This window comes from Equus przewalskii, chromosome 7, assembly GCF_037783145.1.
Source record: "Equus przewalskii isolate Varuska chromosome 7, EquPr2, whole genome shotgun sequence".
NCBI classification, from domain to species: domain Eukaryota; kingdom Metazoa; phylum Chordata; class Mammalia; order Perissodactyla; family Equidae; genus Equus; species Equus przewalskii.
In genome coordinates, this window is record NC_091837.1 from 64,614,348 (window position 1) to 64,620,746 (window position 6,399).

Here is a 6,399-nt window from a genome sequence, read left to right on the forward strand (position 1 = left end):
ACCTTAATAAGTAATAATTTTATAAACAAAAAAAGGGAAACTAAAGAAAAAGAGAATAAAGGAACATTAGCATTTGGCAAAAGTAAGCAATTGTTGTGTCCAAAGTGGAAGAAAATGAATGCTTATTGATCATCTAAAGTATCTCAGAGACTATTCTAGACATAGTAATTATGACATCTCACTTAATTTTCCTAGCCTTATATAACAAAGACAATTAACCTTGTATAAATGGAGAAACAAGCTTACGGAAGTTAAGTTACTTGCCTAACTTCACTTAGCCTGTAGGTAATAGACCTAGGATTCAAACATAAGTAAATTTTGATTTCAAAGTCCACGCTTATATTGGGCTGAATGGTTTATTTAAGTATTATAGAAAATTTACATTTTGAGACTAGAAAGGAAAGAGCATGTTTTTAGTATAATGGCATATACCAATATTAATAATTCATCAATCTTTGTCCTTTGCCCAGTCTGTGATACTGAAATCATATGTAGACTAATAAACTTAATGAATTTTCTAAGTAAACTTTTTAATTTTGGAATGATTTGGGATTTACAGCAAAATTATAAAAATAGTACAAAAATTTCCTTTTATGCCTCACACATTTTTCCCTAATTTATATTATCAGGGTCCATTTGTCAAAATTAAGAAACTAAAATAAAAAGAGTGAGAGAAAAAAAAAGAAATACACAATACTAATATCAGGAATGATATGGGGGATGGCACTACAAACCCCACAGACATTAATGATACTTAATGGTGAAACAATGAATGCTTCCTGTAAGATGAGGAACAAGGTAAGATGTCTACTCTCTCTACTTTTATGTACATTGTACTTAAACTCCTGACTAGTGCAATAAGGCAAGAAAACTAAACAAAAGCCATACAGATTGGAAAGAATTAAACTGTACCAGTTTGTAGATTACATGATTCTTCTATGTAGAACATACAAAGGAATCTACAAAATGAACAAACAAATAAATATAAATCTTCTAGACTTAATAAGTGAGTTAGCAAGGTCACAGGATTCAAGGCCAACACATAAAAATCCATCACAATTCTATATACTAGCAATGAACTCCTGGCAATCAAAATAAAAGAAAACTAAAAAAAGTACCATTTACAATAGTGCCACAAAAAACTAAAAACTTAGATGTAAATCTAAGAAAGCATGTATAAAATCCATATGCTGAAAATTACAAAAAGCTATTGAAATAAATCACAAAAAAATTTTGTAAATGACATATTCAGCTAAGGACTTTCATCCAGAATATTTTTTAAAAATTCAATAATTAAGAAAAAACTTGTTTTAAAAAACGGGCAAAGGGGCCAGCCTGGTGTCACAGCAGTTAGGTTTGTGCTCTCCACTTCAATGGCCCAGAGTTCACCGGTTCGGATGCTGGCCATGGACCTAACCACCGCTTATCAAGCCATGCTGTGACAGGCGTTCCACACATCAAGTAGAGGAAGATGGGCACAGATGTTAGCTCAGAGCCAATCTTCCTCAGCAAAAAGAGGATGATGGGCAGCGGATGTTAGCTCATGGCTAATCTTCCTCAAAACCAAAAGGGCAAAATATTTGAATATGTACTTCACAAAAAAGGATATACACGTGGAAATAAGCAACAAAAAAATATGTTCAGACTCGTTAGTCATTAGAGAAATGAAAATTAAAAAGTCAATGAAATGCCATTATACACCTATTAGAATTGATTAAAAAAATGAATAATATCAAATACTGGCAAGGTTGCAAAACAATTGGAACTCTCATACATGGCTGATGGGAATGCAAATTGGTAGAGCCACTTAAAGAGCAGTTCGTCAGTTTCATATAAAGTTATGCCTAAACTTAAACAATATGGCCTAACAGCCCTACTTTTCTTTATCAAAGTGACAAGAAAACTTATCTTCACACAAAAATCTCTATACAAATGTTCGTAAAGTTTTTTTCAAAACTGCCAAAAACTGGAAACAACCCAAATTTCTCTCAACTGTGGAATTGATAAAATAACAGTGGTACATCACTCAATAGAATGCTACTCATTAATAAAAAGGATCAAATTACTGATACACACAACAATATAGATGAATTTTCAATGCATAAACTAAGTGGAAGAAGCCAGACTAAAAAGACTATATACTATATTAATCCATTTATATAGCATTCTGGAAAAGATAAAAATTTAAGAGACACAAAAACGAACCAGTGGTTTCCAGAGGCTGAATATTGAGGGACTCAGGGTGCGGCAGAGAGATTTGGGTAAAAAGTGACCCAGGAGAATTTTTTGGGTGATGGAATTGTTCTATGTCTTAACATTGGTGTGTTTACATGACCCAACACATTTATCAAAACTCTCAACACTATACACTAAAAAGGGGGAACTTTACTTCGGTAAATTTACCTTAATAAAAACATGAAAAACAAAAACCTATGATGTTGTAAGAACAGACTTATTTTCTCATTAAAATGACAAAGGATATAATGCTCAGACAAGTGAAGTAGGAGCTCATAGAGATTCTTCCAGTCCACCCCAGCTCCTCACTCTAAGTTAATTGTGAAGGAAAAGCAGGCAAAGAAGTGTGATTGATTCTTTTTGAAAAAGATGAGCTAAGAACTGGAAACGTGAAGGAAATTCAGTGTTCTACAATGGCAAATGAGTAGAGATTTTTTAAATTTGCATACGTCTTTTATTATAATTTGTCTCGAATACTTTTCCAAAGAGTGGTATTTAAATACATATTTTATTTTATTTTTTTCAGCTTCACTGAGTTATAATTAACGAATAAAACTGTAATATACTTGAAGTATACAAAGGTGATATTTTGATATACCTGTACATTGTGAAAGAATTCCCATCATCGAGTTAATTAACACATTCATCACTTCACGTATTCACTTTCTGTTGATGAGAACGCCTAAGTTCTACTCTCTTAGCAAATTTCAGTAGTGCAATGCTGTATTATCAACTATAGTCACCTGTGATACATGAGATCCTCAGACCGTATTCATCTTATAACTGAAAGTTTGTACTCTTTTACCAGCCTCTACCCACTTCTTTCACCCCCTACCCACTAGCAACCACCATTCTACTCTCTGTATCTATGAGCCCAAATTTTTTTTAGATCCCAAATGATACCATGCAGTATTTCTCTTTCTCTGTCTGACTTATTTCACATAGCATAATGCTCTCCAGGTTCATCCATGTTATCACAAATGGCAGGATTTTCCTTTTTTTAAGCCTGAATGACATTCCATGGTATATTTGATAGAGATTGTATTGATAAATGGCTTTGGGTAGTATGAACATTTTAATAATATTAATTATTCCAATCCATGAACAGAGAATATCTTTCCATTTATGCGTTTCTTCTTCAGTTGCTTTATCAACATTTTATAGTTTTCAGTGTATGTATCTTCACCTCTTTGGTTAAATTTATTCCCAAGTATTCCTTTTAATGCTATTTGTAAATGGGATTAATTTCTTTCTGATAGTTCCTTGTTAGTGTATAGAACATAACTGATTTTTGTATATTGATTTTGTATCCTGCAACTTTAGTGAATTCATTGGTTATGTAAAACAGGGGTTTTTTTTGTTGGAGTCTTTAGGATTTTCTACATATAATATCATGTCATCTGCAGAGACAATCTTAATTCTACCTGATTTGGATGACTTTTATTTCTTTTTCTTACCTGATTGCTCTGGCTAGAATTTCCAATACTACATTGAATAAAAGTGGTGAGAGTGAGTATCCTTGTCTTGTTCCTGATCTTAGAGGAAAAGCTTTCAGCTTTTTATTTTTGAGTATGATGCTAGCTGTGGGCTTGTAATATATAGTCTTTATCTTGTTAAGTTACATTCCATCTACGCATAATTAATTGAAAGTTTTTGTCATGAAAGGATATTGAATTTTGTCAAATGCTTTTTCTGCATCTATTGAGATGATCATATTAATTTTACCTTCATATTGTTAATGTGGTATATCACATTTATCGATTTGCACATATTGAACCATCTTTGTATCCTTGGAATAAATCCTACTTGATCATGGTGTATGATCATTAAATATGTGTTTTCTTGAGGACTTTTGCATCCATGTTCCTCAAGGAATATTTTAGCCTGTAATTTTCTTTTCTTGTAGGGTTCTTATCTGACTTTGGTATCATAATAATGTTGGCCTCATAAAATGAGTTTGGAAGATTTCCTTCCTATTCTAATTTTTGGAAGAGTTTGAGAAGGATTGGAAGTAACTTTTCTTTAAATGTTTCCTAGAATTCAACAGTGAAGCCATCTGGCCCTGAACTTTTCTTTGTTGGGAGGTTTTTGGTTACTGATTCAGTCTCCTTACTAGTAATTGGATTGTTCACATTTTCTATTTCTTTGTGATTCAGTCTTGGTATGTTGTATGTTTCTAGGAATTTATCCATTTCCTCTAGGTTATCTAATTTGTTGGTGTATAATTGTTCATAGTAGTTTTTTATGATCCTTAATACTTCTGTGTTATCAGTCATAATGTCTCCCTGTTTATTTCTGATTTTATTTACTTTTTATATTTGTTTATTATTTATTTTATCTCTCTCTCTTTTTTTTTTAGTTAGTCTCACTTGCAGAGATTTAATATAATCCTGGAAGGCAGATTCTTTAGTTCAATGATACATGTTCAGTGCCTAGAAGAAGCTTGGCACATAGTAGATTATATATATATATATATATATATATATACATACATATATATATATACATACATACATACACACATATATCTACTATAGAAAAGAGAGAAATTGAGTGAGTTAGAACAGATAATAATCATCTTCTTCTGCAAAGCAAGCAAGACAAACTAGATGCATATGTAGGGTGTGGAGTTTTGGGTCGAAGACCTGAAATTTTAAAAACGATATGTTTGTCAATATCCCAAGCTGGAGGAAAGGCACAGTAGCTTCAATTTGTAGACCTGGCTAGTGTCTAGCACATGGTAGGTGATCTAACAGTATTTGCTGAAGGCACAGTCATTGAAAGAAATTGAGGTATGACTATTTATATTCTCATTCATTCTGGCCTTATTTAATCTTGTCTAAAATATAAACAGAATAATCTTTTCAACTGTAATTCTTATCATGTTACTTCCTTATTTAAAACTATCTTTATTTCTCACTTTTCTTAAGCAAAGGCAATACTCTCACTGATGGTTTACTAGCACCTGTATTGTCTGGCTTTTATGTATCTTGGTAAAATCATCTCCCTCTATACTCAATATTTTAGAATAATCCTGATGCTCATCTTTAAAAACCATATTGGATTTTCACTAAAACTTCATTGGACTTGTTTTGTAGGCTCTTCTCCAAGGACTAAATGGTCATATTTTTTTTTACTTACTCCCTCCTTAAGGGAAATATTTATTTCTATGTACACACACTGAACAATAAATAAAAGAAGGAGGAGAGAGGAGACAAGACCAAAGACTTAGGAAAAGAAGAAACTAATAGCTACATTCACAAAAGCATATAAGTTAGACCAAAGTCTCTTATCCACTCTTGTTTCTTTGTCCCCTTTTCTCCCATGAGGAAAAGGAAAACAAGGACTCAGCCATAATATCCAAGTCTTTCAGAAATCTAATCAATTCAATATTTTGCCAAACACACAATTTAATTGAAAAAGTAAATTATTTTGTATTGTAAAGAAGATTGTTTTGAAAACCATTTATATTCTAATTAGAATTCTAATTAGTTTCTATAATGAGAAATATGTGATGACAATTTTATTTCTCCAGAGATTGTCTGGGAATATTATTAAGAAGTTAGTTTAGAAGCAACAGCCAATTAAGACTCTTACTTTGGATAGAAAAATAAACATAAAAAACATTATACCTAGCTAACTCTTTAGAAGAAAAACTAAAGACAGATGACTATGAAATAATTAGAAATGAGAATATCGTAATGATTTTCATTTTGTTCTGATCTACTAACAGCACTACAAAATTAAAGTGGATGATATATTTCTTGTGTTACCAAATCAGGCCTATTTACCCTTTGTATATTCATCCAGTCACCCTCCACCTTTTGTTTTATACTAATTGCCTCCCTAGGTTCTTTTTTACTTCTCATCTACCTGTAGCCTACAGTTAGATTCCTATTCCTAAAGCACACCTTCCATTATGTCTCCCCATCTCTAATTACTTCAAGATATATTGCATCTTCCTTTACCTCTCAGAAATCACCCATCATAGTCTGGCTTTGAAGACAGTGTTGCTTACTCACCTTTTGGACTTCATTTCCGTAATACTAAAAAACATCTATCGTCTTTTTTAACCACACATCTCTATTTACTTTCCAACGTATGTAGCAGTATTTTTCTTAGATCTTGGACAGAACAGGGAAAAAGAAAAAAAGAAAAATGAAC